Here is a 15299-nt window from a genome sequence, read left to right on the forward strand (position 1 = left end):
CATGCGCCCTTTTAATTTGGAGATTTTTATCTGTGTATTTGCGTAATTGGAGATCTGACGCATGCGCTGCGCCTCTGCTGCTTGGGTGTGCACATTTAGGTTTTCTGGAGCAGAATGATCGATAGATAAAGATCATCCAAACACGAATTCCATGAAGTGAACAGAAGGTATTAAATAATTTGAGCTTGTAAGATTTTTATTTTCATCCTTATTCCAACTCGTTTTTGAACGTTTTGGAGTTCATGCATGCCAACACTTCAAAGTTGATGGACTGCAGAGGACAGTTTTTGACATACAATTAATAAACATAATTCAATTAGAACATTGTCAGCAAAAGTACTACCGTAAATAACATTTATATAGTGAAAGGCAGATGTATTCCTAAAAAGTGACATTCTTCCAGACTTTAATTTTAAATGTTAATATTATGACTTTAATAAAAGCTTAATTCAGTTTTTTTGTTAAATCCAAATATAGTACATAATTTACGATCACATATAAATAGGGTTCTGTAGCTCTGAGCAACAGCCCAACTTCTGATGCTGTCTCTGGTTCAGGAATACGATAGATGTAGCTGATGTTCTGAATAGTCTGTCCATCTGTAGCCCAGGTATAAATATTCTCCCCTAATTTCTTAAATGGACTTTCCTTTATAGTTCTCCTAAGTTGTCACACAGATTTTCCTTCCACTAAACATTTTAATACAACAGTCTCTGAACTACCAGCTTGCTTAACAATGATCCTTTGAGGCTTTCTCTTTTTGAGGAAGGTGTCAGGGAGAGTCTGCTGGAGAACTATAAAGTGAAAAGTCTGCACACAATGGAAAAACCTACAGCATGTGAATAGCATCAGTGTGTTTAATTAAGATAATATTTTATTGTAATTTTATAATATATTAAGTTTTCATTATCTGAAAGCCGTAATAATCATGTCAGAAACTTTGTGTAGGAGCTGTTCAGAGGAGTTTGAATTAAATTACTGAAGTGCCTAAACTTTTTGATTAAATTTTTTTTTACCAAAGTCATAGACATACCTGCATGAAGCAAAAATTTCAAAAAAAGAGTGTTGATGCACCATTGTAGATAAAAACCTTCAATATGTAACATCTTTCAAGAGGGGGGGGCAATGATAATCTAAACCAAAAGTCAAAAATAGCTCTTTAATATGAGCTTAAACAGACTATCGCCGTACTTAGTGAGGTGGTGCCAGAAGGGAGTGGTAGATTTAGAAGTGGTATGTTGTAAAGGGTAAACAAAGGCCTTAGCGTTTATTAAAATTGCATAAATAAATATTTTATTTTATGGAAATGTGTTATGTTTCTTAATGCTAATATTAAAGATGCATATAAAACTGGTCAGCCAGGAAACAAGTTTAAAGTTGTAGCCATTGTTGTCCTCCTTTTCCCTCTTTATAGTGGCACCTCTGCTCTTTTACATTTTTTCACATTTGCTAGAACTTTGCCCTGTAAATCACTGCTGCCATGCAGGACAGCACACTGACAGCCTATCTGTCAGCTGTCTGCTATTCTTCTCACTTGTCACTTCTCTGTTGGATTTAAAATAAATGAATCCATATATGTTTGGTATAAGGTGAGATGTCCCTTTTTCTGCTTCTCTTCATTCGTTTCTGGTTTAAAAACTTATCACTGACCGAATGCAGTGATAAGTATTTACAAAAACCATAAATTTACCCCTATTTCTCCAAATTCTTGCCCAAAAATGTACTTTTTCTTTTTACTTGAACCGTGCTTTAAAATATCTCCTTTTGCCACCATTAATCATTAGACCATCGAACCAGACCCACTCATCTTATTACTCAATAGCCTATAAATGTCTTGCTGATCAGGCGAAAGTTTAAACATATGCAAGTGTTTTTTGATTGATAACAGGACTGCTGTTTTCGGCAAGGGCTGTCAGGCTTTGACACAGCTCTTTGAGTTATTAGGGCAGAGAAGGGCGACCATAAATTTCAACTGTCAGGCAAAAAAACTCCTTTTATTGTGGACGTGATGGATGGTTCGCAGCAGCAGACACCAAATTCTCAGCTTTATCCTTAAATGGCTTCCACAGTAAGTCATTAGTTCAAAGCAGAATATTTTACCACCAGGGCTTCGTTATGAATCCTAATGCAAATACAGGTTTGGGTGCCATCATTCGTGACAATCAAACTTTTTTTTTTTTATGACAGGTAATAGTTAATCACAAAGATTGTGGAGGAAATTAAACTTTAAAGAGCAGGGGTGCCTCCAAAGGGTGGCCTGATGGGGGCCACTGATAATCCAAAACTAATAGCTGGAGGAAATTTTGTTTTACTACTTTCTGCAAAGTTTTAAATATCAAACTTTAGAAAGCATTTCAACCTCATAGTTTTAGTCGACAAGTTATTTATGATATTTGCAAACCTTTTCTGTTTCTCCATGTGCAACTTAAAGCTGTAAAGGAAAACCTAATTTAAGGAACTTGCATCCTGACTAAACTTGTCCTTATATTATCTGAACAAGCAGAATCTGTTGTAAGATTTCAAGAAACCATGCTTTGAAAAAAATATTTCATTTAATATTGTAGAATATGAATTTTGGGCAGCCTTACATTTTATCACTGTGACTGATGACATTGAAATGTATTAGCTATTGAAGCCTGCAGGACCAGGTCCATATTAAGTAACCTTGCATGGATCATGTAACTTGTTGAAGGAGGATGGTTGCTGCTGGGCTGATTAGAAAATTTTAAATTAGATTGCGACAGTGCTTGTTTTAACAGCAGCTAAAGACTTGATGAAGCTTTAAAGTAATGTCATTGTGGACACTTTAAAGGTTGCAAGCAGCGGTGGAAGATTAAGATTAAGGTGAGCCCTTGCAACAGTCCTGTTAATCTGTTCTATCTTTGAAAACTACAGCATAGCAACCTAAATCTTAAGAAAATTGTCAAAAACTGAGACTGTTTGCAAAGCTTGTTAATGTTCCTTTAACCTTTTAATATTTAGGCACATTGATAACAAATGTAAATATGTTTTATTTGAATTTATGTGATAAACACAAAGCAGAACATAATTATTAATTTATGGTTTTTCAAAATTTAAAGAGATGCAATTCATTTTACTCTAAAACACCTAAAGGATTTTATTCATCTTGAACAGTAAGGCTGGTTTGTGTTAATGCGGAGACGGATGGAGGTGATGCAGCAAAGGTTTCACAAAGGTACAACTCTGGGTGTACACATTGTAAATATTTTTATTTTTATTTATTAAAACATTTAAAACAAAGTGCAATTTGCCCTTTTGTGTTTTCATGTTGGTCTATTATGTAAAATCCAAATAAAATGAATCACAATTTGTGATTGTAACTTGGCAAAATGTGAAACATTTCATGGAGTATGACTATTTTCCCAAGATACTGCAGGCACAAAAGCTCCTAACATATAGCTTTCAAATAAGAAATGGGGGAGATATGGATGATAAATGCAGCATTATAATGTCAAGCAAATAGAATAAGAAATTCCCTCTTGGTGACATGAAAATTCACCCCTGTGGCAGGCGGCACAGGGTGCGCCGCGTCAGCAGCCAGACAGGCCGACTGGATGTGACAGGTAAAAAGGCGAGATGATGGTTGGAAGGTGCTATTGTTTCGCAGTGCTTTCTTGACCTGTCAGGCCCTGGCACTGGAGGGCCTGGATCGAGGACCTCCTTGTCAAGAAAAAAACAGCCTTAAAAGGCTGCTTATCCAGGCTGCGGTGATTGCTCCTGTTTAATTGATTTGCTTTGCGCTGAGGCCTGTCACATTAATAATGGTTAAGTACAGCCCGTGTGTGTCACCCACAGTGGTGCGTCTATCAGGAAATTAACAGCCTTAACTAACTGCCGTCTGTGAAGCGGCGAATGGTGGGATCATATGAGGAACGGCGGTTTTCTGCACAAGCTGATCGCTTTAGTATAACATCCAGCAAAGTTTCTGTTCTCTGCCTGTTCAAAATTACATTAGATGTGCTCCTTGGTTCACCTATTAATACATCCCCATGCAGACATATGGCATGACTACTTTTTAGAGTGCAACACTGAGCTAAAGTCTAAGTAAGGGGTGCAGACTGAATAAAACTCCTACTCTGCACCACTTCTTTACAGCCTTTGACAGGTTGCTCCAGACATTAAGTCGTTCTGATATTTCCATGACTGACTGACACTTTGAAATTGTTCCCATCACCTTGATAGCATGGTAATGCACCTTGCATGCGGACTGTCTTTAAAGTGCAGGAAATTAGACTCCAAGCTGAAACTCTCCCTCCCCCCACCTTTCAGCCAAATATGACAAGAAAATAGACTGCTTTTCTTTCCTGCCCAGAGAGGGGGGAAGAAAGGGCCCCACAGAAGCCGGCAAAGAATAAGCGGTTATAGGCGAATGTGTCAAGAAGTATTACAGATATTATGTTCTCAAGACAGGACATTTGAGATACTTAGAAGTCATACCCATTCTCTTTGACTTCTCAGAGGATATTTTTCTCTTTCCCACTACCTTCTCGTGTCAAAGAACGTAGCGCTGACTTCATTTTGCGAGAACTCAACTCAAAGGTGACACGCAGAACTTACAGTATCTAGCCGGACGTCAGAGCGTCGGAGCTCAGCTCTGAGTGAGAGTCAGAAAAGTTGAGTTGCAGCCAAGATGGTGCTGGTTGAAGGGTCTTATTCACTTTGTCTCCTCAATTAGTCAAAGCTGGTCAGGAGCTGAAAGTAAAGCCTGCGGAGATGGCGTGCTGTCGTCCACTCGCCGTCAGGTGGGTGAGGATCCCCCCCGTGGGTTGTAGTCATGCTGTAGAGAAGAGTTAACTTCACCTTACCTCCCTGTTAGCACTGGAACCAGCTGCTGGATTCAAGCTGACAGCTGCCGTATTACTGGTTTAGAACTTTGTGGAAACTCCAAGGGGCTCATGTCAGAGCCAGTTGGCTTTGAGCTGCACAGGAACAAACATTTTCATGTTGGCTGACATTAAAGTTTGGCGTTTAACTCAATTTTATATATTGAGATTGCAACTGTAAAGTATTTTCTGAAAGTTCTGTGGCTGTCTTGATTTCTCTGATAAATTAAATGTATAGTACAAACAAATCAAACAAGACCAGAACCAAAGCATTTTCTGACTTATGCAGTCCAGATTTTCTTCTTCTTTTAACAGACCAGACAATGTGACCCATCTTGCCTTTTAAAGTCAGTGTCTCAAATCAGTTTAAAGCTCACCATGCAGTGAGATTTCAACTGAGAAGCAATAACTGTAAAATCAACATGACACTCATACAGCACTAGATGCTGATCCTTCACATTTGTTTATCTAGATTTAATTTCTGGAACCAAAGTCAGGGGGTGGAAATGTTCAGGTAGCGCGTTATGACGCTGGAAGCGCTGTGCAGGTCAGGATGAACGTCTGTGACGGGCAGATTATTCAGACTAAAGCAGCCTAAAGAATGATCTTGTCACATTTCACAGTCAGGATTATAGAGATTCACAGGAGGAGCGCTTCAGTCAGGAATTACCGTCATGTGGTTGGCTGGAGACAAGCATGCGAGGTATTTGTCAAAACAGGCTTGGACACTTAGTGTTCGGTTTGTCTTCACAGTGATCACGTATCGAAGCAGAAGGTTGTTTCTCTATAATTTGTGTTTTTTTGTGTGATATTTGTGTTTTAGTTGCACGCATTTCACATAAAAAAGAACATTAGTCTTTGTGAGTCTTTGGAGACTTTAAAAATCTCTCATTGTTGGGAAGGGTTTTTGGCACACTCCTCTTTAAGTCTCACAATAGATTTTAAATTAGGCTGAGGTTCCAACATTGACTGGGCTCTTCCTGCCATTCTGTTGTAGATTTGCTGCTCCTCTTGAGAAACCAGTTTGGTCTCACATTTGACTCTACAAAACTTCTGTGAGCAGAAAACTTCATGGATAACTCATTGCTTTGTTTCTACATTGTACATTGTGGCTTTATCTGTATGAACCCATCTTTGTTCTGAATCAGCCACAAATCTCTTCACAGTACGATAATGCTTCAGTTTCCGTTAAATATCTTTTGTTTCCATACCTTGTCATACGGCACTATGATATCTGATGATTTTCGTCAGCAGAGATCCTTTTTGTGCTCAACATAATACCATATTTTGTCTCATGTCTGCTTTCCTTCCAGTCTTAAATGTTTTGCGTTTGAAAATAATAACCTTTTTAAGACCTCAGTCTTAAAAAGACTCATCTGCAGCAACAGTTGCTTCTCTTTTTTCTTGACATTTTTAATAGGGGCTTGAATCCTCAAGATCAACTAACGGCCCAAAACTCATAAAGGCTGCTGATTTCTCTCTTAAATCCAATCGAATCTGTAGGGGTGTACTTAGTTTTTGTGCTCCCCCACCTTCCTTGACTATATGTTGCTCATAGCAGCGCTTGCTATATTTATGTCTCTGCATTTTAAATGAAAACGAGGCTGAGTTTCTTCAGGCGATCAGAATGAGCTATTACCATGATGATTGAAAAGCGAGGGAGCGAGTGAGCTGAAAAGACAAAGTAGAAGAGGCCTGACAAATGAAATCAAACTTCATAAGACCTGCCAGTGGTGTCAGTTGTTATCCATATCTCAAGTGCATTATGGTACTGCAACGCAGCGCACTGCCTTCTCATCTGTCGACTCGGATTCATCACACTCTTGACTGTTTCTTTTAAGTCACAAGTGTCAGTGTGAAGAGGAGTCTTAATTGACAACTGAGTGGCACGGACGTGGAGTGCAGCCTTTATTTTTGTGCCAAGATGGGTTGTGTTGTTTTGATGAGCTATTATTGGCAGAAGCCAGCAGCAGATAGCGGCCGGCCTGGAAATGGGAAGTGACATCAGACAGAGAGGAGCTTGTCATTGTCTTCGGGCGAGTTCAGCCTTGCTATAAGTTAGGAACAGCCTGTTGAAATGTCACTCTGAGGAATTTCTTATCTCTCGGGAAGAGAAATTTGGGTTGATTTTTGTGAAATTATTTAGACATCTGGCAGCTGGTTGTATTGCTGGCACAGTTTAAGGAAGATTTTATTTTTCAGTGAATTATAGTCCTGTTGAATACAGATGAGCCTCTGGCTGTGCCAATATTGGGTTTTTTTTTTTTACATTTTCTGTCAAAACCCTCTGTTTAGATTTGGACTGAAACTGTTTACATAATATTTACTGTCGAAGGCCAGGCCATCCATTATCGGTGTCTAATCTATTCTGTCCTTGCGTCTGTTATGCGAAGCAAGCTGAAACATTCAATGATCTGAAACAGTTTCAGTAAAAAGTGGAAACTTCAGGTTCTGTCATGCATATTTTAGATACATTTCTCCTTGAACACATCTTAGTTCAAGCCCGAATTTCTCTATTATTGAATGAGTAGGACTAATTCAATCCAAATACATTTTTGTTATAATAAATCCTGGTTGTTTCTTCTGTGTTTCTCACCCTTAGATGTGATATTAAAACCAATACACTGTCCTTTCTAAAGTATTCAATACTTTTGATCATAGCAATTCTTTGGGGCTTGAGAAAAAGTCTCCAAATGTATGAATTATCTTTTTAAAGGATTTGGTGTGTTGCCGTTTAATTTATGATACAATGCTTCCATGTGTTTTCCAAGGCTCCATTTTAACCTTCATTTTCTTCTGAGTTTTTATAAAACATATGGAATGGAGACTAAACCGTGTCAAAATAAATGTATATGTTGATGACAATTTCATTTATGGAGAAGCACTCTCTTTTGTGCAAAACTTTTCAGCCATAGACCAGTCTGAATTTGTGCTCAAAAATATTGCATAAAAATATGGTGTATGTGTAAACATACCTAAGCCTTAGGTAAAAATTTGGTTTAGATTATTAAATCAACAATTTCTTAAAAGTTGTGACCTAACTAGACATTTTATACATTTCAATTGAGCAATTGTTTTTTTTTCCCCTTTTAATCCATAAAACACATTTTAACCAGCTCTCAGTACGTCAGTAAAGTGTCTATAACACAGAGCTCTGTACAAGCACTTCATAATCACAGCGTTCTCCTCTAATATTCTCTCACCCATGGTACAATCTAAATAAATAGTTTTCGGGGCACTGCGTTTCACTGTACATTGATCACGAACACAGGACCCCAGGCAACAATGCACAGAAGAGAAATGTCTTCTCTATTTTCACTCATCTGAGACTCTGCGTACGCCTTAATAGACAGAATCAGAATGTCTGCTGTGGTGTTGCAGGCTTTATGAGACCATTACCGCTTTTTATTGTGTATCCCTGGACTAATGGCTTTCTATACTTCCTGTGATTTACTGCCTGTCAGCTTTGTGGCTGTCCATTAGAATGGAAGGTTGACACCGAGCCAGCGCTTGAAGTGCCCACTGTTAAAAAGAAGGAAGTTATGTCTCACACATAGACGCCAGGACCTCTTTAAAACACTGTTTCAAAACATACTCCTGGCAGCTCATTTACCAGCTTGTCTTCTGCTTCAGTGGTGCTTTTATTAGGTCATTTTGTGACATAAGTGACACATGTCTGCAGTAGGTAATATAAAAGTAAAAATCTGTCAAATCTATTAACATTACACTTTATTAACGTGAAATTGGCTGCATTAAAGTTTTATTTTCTGCATGTGAAGTTATACTGGACTTACATTTGTTACTGGTCTTAAGCTCACCATTAAAAATTAATTTGCCAAAATGGCTCTACTTCAGCTTTGATTTTGTAATGTATTCATGGATGGTGTCCTGTTACCATAGCACTGTATGAGTCACTAAATTTATGGTTACTGTTATTCACTTTCTTCTAAATGGTCCTTTGCTCATCTTGATGCTAATATAATTTTAATGCTCTTCAGTGGAATCTTTGACCCCAACACCATCAATGACCTATGGAATTAACTTTTGTTGGTCTGGTGGTTTTAACATCTGGGAAGTCTGAGTCTTCGAGTCGGTCTCTATTTAATATGCACCAAAGGAAGAAAACTACTACAGAACTGTTCTTTAAAAGCTAAAGAGCAGATCTTTAGCATTGTTCAAGATAAAACAATGTTTTATATTGCATGTATAATCTGGTGATGAATTAATTTTCATAGGAATCACACAGAAACCTGAATTGATAGTCGCAGTCATGGATCCTTGAGGGGAAAACGAATGAAATGTTTGAGAGTCAAAAACTCAAAGAAATCTATCTTAAACAAAAAATTCTATTAGCACCTAAGTGCTAACATATTGCAACAACTTTCTTTGGTGTGGAAGTTGTTACTGAAGGAAGGAAACATTTAAATTTGGACATTTCGGCATCCTTAAGGGATTTTAAATTAGAGGAAGAGCAAAAGACCTATAAAAAACTTTTTAAAAGAAATTATGTTCTGTAGGGACAACGTGGTTGTTAATTTAGGATGCTGCATCACACAGCTAGTCTCTGTGGGTGCTGGTCATTTTACTCCTCCATTTTGTAATCTTGCAGTTTTGTTTTTTTAGGTTCAAAACAGAGTTGTGTGTATGAATTGGCTTGATGTCAATTCATACACACCTGCAGGGTACCTTATCAAACTAGATCAGTACCAAATTCACCTGAACCCAACTTTACTATAACAGAAAGATAAAATGTATTACAAAAAGTATTTTTATAATCTCAGCTTCCAACCTCCATCTTCTATGGATGATACTTTGTTTGAAAATATTGGTAACCTCTTGTGATATCTATATTCTTCATAGAAAATATAAACAGAGGCTGGCGATGATGGTAATTGTGCTAATCGCTAAAATAAGATGTTAAATTGTTTTTAAATTCATTCTAAATCATTTTATCAATTTAAACCTAGTCTTACAGATCACTTCTCCTGCTCACAAAGTGCCATTTTTTTCCTTAATCTCCAGATTTTATTCAATGATGACGTGTTCAGAAATTGGGTACAAACCTATGATTTTGGCAATATAAAAAATCTAGAAGTAAAATCCCCTCCAATGCATGCTTTTTGAGAACTTTTGCTAAAACACAATTTAGATGAAACACAAACTCACTGAAAAAATGTAACCACAACTATTCTTTAGCGTTCTACCCTTTAACTCCCCTTAGTGCCTGCTGTTAGAGGCAAAACATTTATTCTCAGCTGCTCTACTGAAGCAGAACACGGTGCGAATGATGGAGGTCCAACAACACAGCTGTCAGCCAAGGAATCTGAGTGTGTGAAACAAAAGACACATTACGCTGACATGATGTTCAGCAGGTCATACCAGGGTGAAACCAGAAATATGCCAAACTTCAGTCATTCAACAACATGCAAAACCTCTCGGAGCTGGTGATGAACATGTTACTATCGGATCTCTTAAGAAATGGCTGAGTTTTGTTATTGCAAAAACAGCTGCAAGACCGGACCACCAGGGCTGCAAAACTGAAGCCTTTCAGTGTTAGCCCACCCTCCTCAGTACCTACCACACCTCTTTACCCCATCACATGAATCGCAGTCACTACCCTTCACTGCTTCTGTGACAAAAGATGCTTTGAGGTTGTGCTCTTCTTCTTTGTGTGCAGAACAGGCTGTGAACAGAGCTACTTAAGAAGAGGATGGCTTAGGAGGGGCTTTTTAAAGAAAGGATGTCCATCATAAAAGAAAGCAGAAGAAGAAATAGAATATCAACCTCAAAGTCTCAAATTTTAGGATGCAAAAACTAATTTCGGTCTTAAAATTGAAATTGTTAGACTCCTCTCATCAAGCTGTGCCACGGATTTCATTGATGATAATATGCCTGAGCCCTAAGCTGCACCTTTCTGCCTTCATCGCCCCAAGAATCCTCTGTGGGGGTTTGAAACTTCAAACAGTTCCTCATGAAAAAGTCAGGAGGTATCAGACATGTGTTACCCCCTCTTTCTGCCCCCCTACCCTGCTGTCTTGCCAACACCAAAGGCCAGAATTGATTTTGTGTGAAGCAGGACCACCTCCACCCCCATCGGGGATCACCTGGCATCCATTGAGCCTGAACCTCTCATGCCTCACGGATAATAAGAAACGGTTTTCAAAGTAAATTTCAACAACATCGCTGTACGTTTGCCTTCAGAACATCTGAATAAAGTTACATTGGTTAATTTCTTTTTGCTCTAATTCCATACGGATTATCCTTGTGCATGAGCTAATAAAGTGAGGTTTATGGATGATCCAGGAGAGATTAGCTGATATAAGAACACTGTCCTGCACTTGGGATGCTTTACCATTGGTCTTAGTGTAAACAAAAAAGAAAATGCAGTATAAAGGGTCATGGAGGAGGCCAGGAGAGATAAAAGTCTGAGGTGGCTTTGTTGAACAGACATCCTTTTGTGATCCTCTTTAAATTGCACATTCCATCGTGTTTGTCTTCATATTTTCTCTCTGGTATGAGTAGAAAAATGGCGAAGGACAAGTTATGATTTTAAACTTTTGGAAGTAACCCATACTGTAAGCCATTACTAACATAAAGCTATTATGTAAATTTAAAAAGTCACCTACTTAAAGTGACTTCTGTTTAAATAGGACAGTCACTTCAAAGGGGGTAAATATTTATGCTCTCAATTATTGTCATTATTTTGTAGTAAGCAGTTTTCACTTGAACATTAAGGTGTATTTTTTGGAAAATTTTGAAAAAAAAGTTAAACATCCAATACTTTTTATGGACAATGTATGACCGACAAATGTATTTTTCTAATGTCTGATTTGGGTCATAATTTTGAACTAGATAGAAAAAAAACATTCATATGTACAGTGTCTTTTTTTTTAAATTGACAGTAACACATGCAAAATGTACCTTGAACTCTCCAAACCAAGAAGAAAGTACTATTTGTTGACTTCCTATAACAGATGCTGGTGCCCGTCTCGGGGAAGTGAAATGTCCTGGATCTGGTGGCACTGCCATATAACTGCTGTATAAATAGATTCCTGTGACAGCACCATTCATCTTTGGACATAAACACATCAACATTAAAAGACAGCTCACCAAGACCTCTGTGCTTGTTAGGGCAAGATCAGCAGTCCAGATGCCCAAGATGTAAACTTGTGAGGGGAAGATTAATCTATCTTTCATTCCTGCCTTTGACAGTAGTTATAAATCTGATTTAGCGGTTGAGCAGGGGGCCATGAAGCAGGGCAGTTGGACATTTAGATTTCAAAGAGTGATATCAAGAGGACGAACTTGTGACACCCGGCCTGCTGCAAAAAGGTCAAAAGTTCCTAGATTCTGAATCTGTTCATCTCATTTTTGTGTTATTTTCAAAATGGTGATGATCATGTGATTAGGACAGGACAGGCGGTGTGCACAGAGTGTCAAAGGAGCTATTTAGCGGTGGATGGATGGGAACAGGAGATCTGAGGTGGTCACATCCTGTGACCATCTGCACGGCAGTCATGCTAGTCATTCCAATTGCACACAGATGCTCAGACATACTATGACACACCACGCAGATATTTGAAGGCGTGACAATAAGGGTAATGCCATAGTTCACGGAATGTCAACTGGATTCTGATAATCCTGTTTTTTATTTATTTGTAAGTTGCTAAATGTATTTTTTTTTAAGTAGGCATAGTGATTTTAAGCTGCTTTAAATTGAATTAATGTTGTTTATAAATCAACCAGATTCATAGTGCATAGTTTTTTTGTTTTCCATCCATCCATATGTTCATCCATTCATTGACCCGTTCATCCATGCAATGGCTTGATTATTATTTATTAATGAAAGAAAATACAATCAAATCCCAAGTCAATTCCAAACGGGCTGTTTTTTTATTTTTCTCTTTTGCTTAAACTGAAATTATTCCAGACTGTGACTTTAAAACTGAAGTAAGTACTGCAATGCAATTTTTACAAGCGGAAGTGGTAATGGTCAACCAACTGACAGCCACATGACTGAAACACCAGGGAGATGGAGAAATACCAACTGCTCAGGGAGGAGCTGGAGAAAGCTTGACAGGGGAAGGCAACTACAGTGCCTGTGGTCATTAGGGCACTTGGGCCAGAGACGCCCAAACTGGAGAAGTTACTTCAACAGCTACCTTAAACAAAGGGTTGAGGCTCTCAGTTGACATAGTTTTATTCTTAACAGAGGTTTTTTTACTTTTATTTCAGTGGATATGATAACTTGAATATTTTGTGTTTAATTTTGTAGTAACTCTAAGACCATAATGTTTAATACTCTACTCACAATAAAAACCTTCCTCTCTCCTCCCTTTGCACAAGGAGAGGATGACTGTGTTGGTTTCTTCTTCTTCCACCTACAAAATCCACTTTTTAACTGGTTTTTGGTTGTAGCATCCCTAAAGTTTAAATTTTCAAGTGTGTATAGTCCTGGGTTTAGAGAGCTGGTCTCTTTACCTGTTGACTTCCTTAACTTTTTTTCTACAAGAAAGCTATACATTATTTTTCTGGAACAAAACACAATGACAGACTTCAAAATGGTGGTGGACACTGACATCATCCTTGTGGATATGAAAGTGCATTGAGGGTGTGTCTCCAAGTGCTTTTACTTTTGTATGAGATAAGAAATTATAGTTCATTTTGAAAAACAATAGAAAGGTCATTTTGATTTACCTATATTGCATACCTTTGAGATTTTCTGGTTTTCTTGCTCAAAAATGATTTTTTTGTTTGTTTTTAAAGAACTACCACTCAGTTCACAATTGAGACTCTTCTCCCTCCCTCTCCCTCCGCTTTCTAATAAACTCTTAATCAAGCAAATGTCAGTGATCTCCTCTCCCCACATAACATTCACACAGGACAAAGTAAGTCATAATAACATACTGCCAACTTAAAGGAACCTAATTAAACTAATGATGGCGTCGATTACTCCACTGGTGTGGTTTTGGCTGCTCGGGTGCATTTTTAATTTCGTTTCTTTTTTTTCTTCTTTTTTTCCCTGAGTCGTTGCACGGAGGACAGTGAGGATTTTGACATGTCAGAATGTGCGGGGCCAGAAGGAGGATTAATGGCCGCCTGCCTGTACCCAAGGTCCTTCGGCGGTAATTGCAAGCAGAATCTGACTCTATGATCTCAGCAGTGGTATGCGACATGCCAAAACAGCCTGCCTTTGACAGATTGCCTTTCTGCAGTAATAACTTAAGCACGCTCGTTCTCTCAAATTAGACATTCCCTGCTTCCCACAGCACTAAATGGGAGCAACGAGTTATTTGCACCCTGTCTGAATATATCTTCAGTGGAATGAATGATTTTACTTTAAGCTACTTTTGAGATCCCTCAGTTTCACCTTTGACAAGTTCACAAGAATCAAACAAAATGCAGCAAATAGAAATCAAATTAAACAAAATCCTCATTTGTTGTACTTTCTAGTATAAGCTAAATGGCCCCGAATGTTTTTAGGTGTTGCACAGTCTTTGCCGGCAGGTCTGTGCTGAAATAAATCCCAGTGTGGGTCTCTGTCTGGCTCTCTCTCTCTCTTTTTCATTCTCTCCGTTGATAGTTTGTGTCCAGCCTCAGGACAGAGGGACTCCTATGAGCCACTCTGTGGTGGGTTGTGTTCTCTGGAGCAGTTAAAAGCCTGGCAGCCCCACCTCATGACTGTCCAAACACAGTCGACTCTAGGCATCCACATCAAACAGGCCTCTCTTACGAAGCTCATTGGAAAGTTTGCCACAGGGGTGCCGAGGTTATTTATTTAGTTTCCACATATAAAAATGTGACTGGTCTCAGATTCTTTAGACTTTCTTTTCCCTTTTTTTTTTTTTGCTTTCTCATTAATGTTAGTAATTAATGGGACAAAGCGTCGTTTGAGGAGCGGTTTACACGCTGCGACTGGATCTGCTCAGCACTGCTGGATCGAGTCAAAAGCAAGATTCAGGGAGCGTAACTAGAAAAGACAAGTTAATGAAAGATTCTTTCAGTCCTCTCAGCGGCGCCGTGCACGGCCGACATGTCGGAGCAAAATTAACTTTCCCGGACTATGTGTGCTTTAGAGCGCGTGCACTGGCATCACTAATTCACCCCATCCTGAGAGATCCTTCGACATTGACGCTCGAGAGTAGATGCTATGTCAAAATGTAAATAAACTCTGGAGGAGCTTTGGCTCAGTGTGGGATGAAATTTATAGTTTTGGCATTTACTCTGCAGTCATCATTCATCCCCCTGTCGAGAGGAGAGGCCTTGATCAGCAGAGCCTCCGTTGGCCCTCAAATGACCCCACAGGCTATCTGACCAGCTGTGGTTCAGATGCCTCAGTCTCAGATGTTCACATTTCTGTAAGACTGTTAACCCTCTCTCCAAAACACTCTCATACAGGAAAACCCTTTTCTAAATTGGATGAAGCAGTCTTATAATTTTGAAACAAGATACTCT

The sequence above is a fragment of the Poeciliopsis prolifica genome, unplaced genomic scaffold, assembly GCF_027474105.1.
Source record: "Poeciliopsis prolifica strain line A6 unplaced genomic scaffold, Auburn_PproV2 SCAFFOLD018, whole genome shotgun sequence".
In the NCBI taxonomy this organism is placed as follows: domain Eukaryota; kingdom Metazoa; phylum Chordata; class Actinopteri; order Cyprinodontiformes; family Poeciliidae; genus Poeciliopsis; species Poeciliopsis prolifica.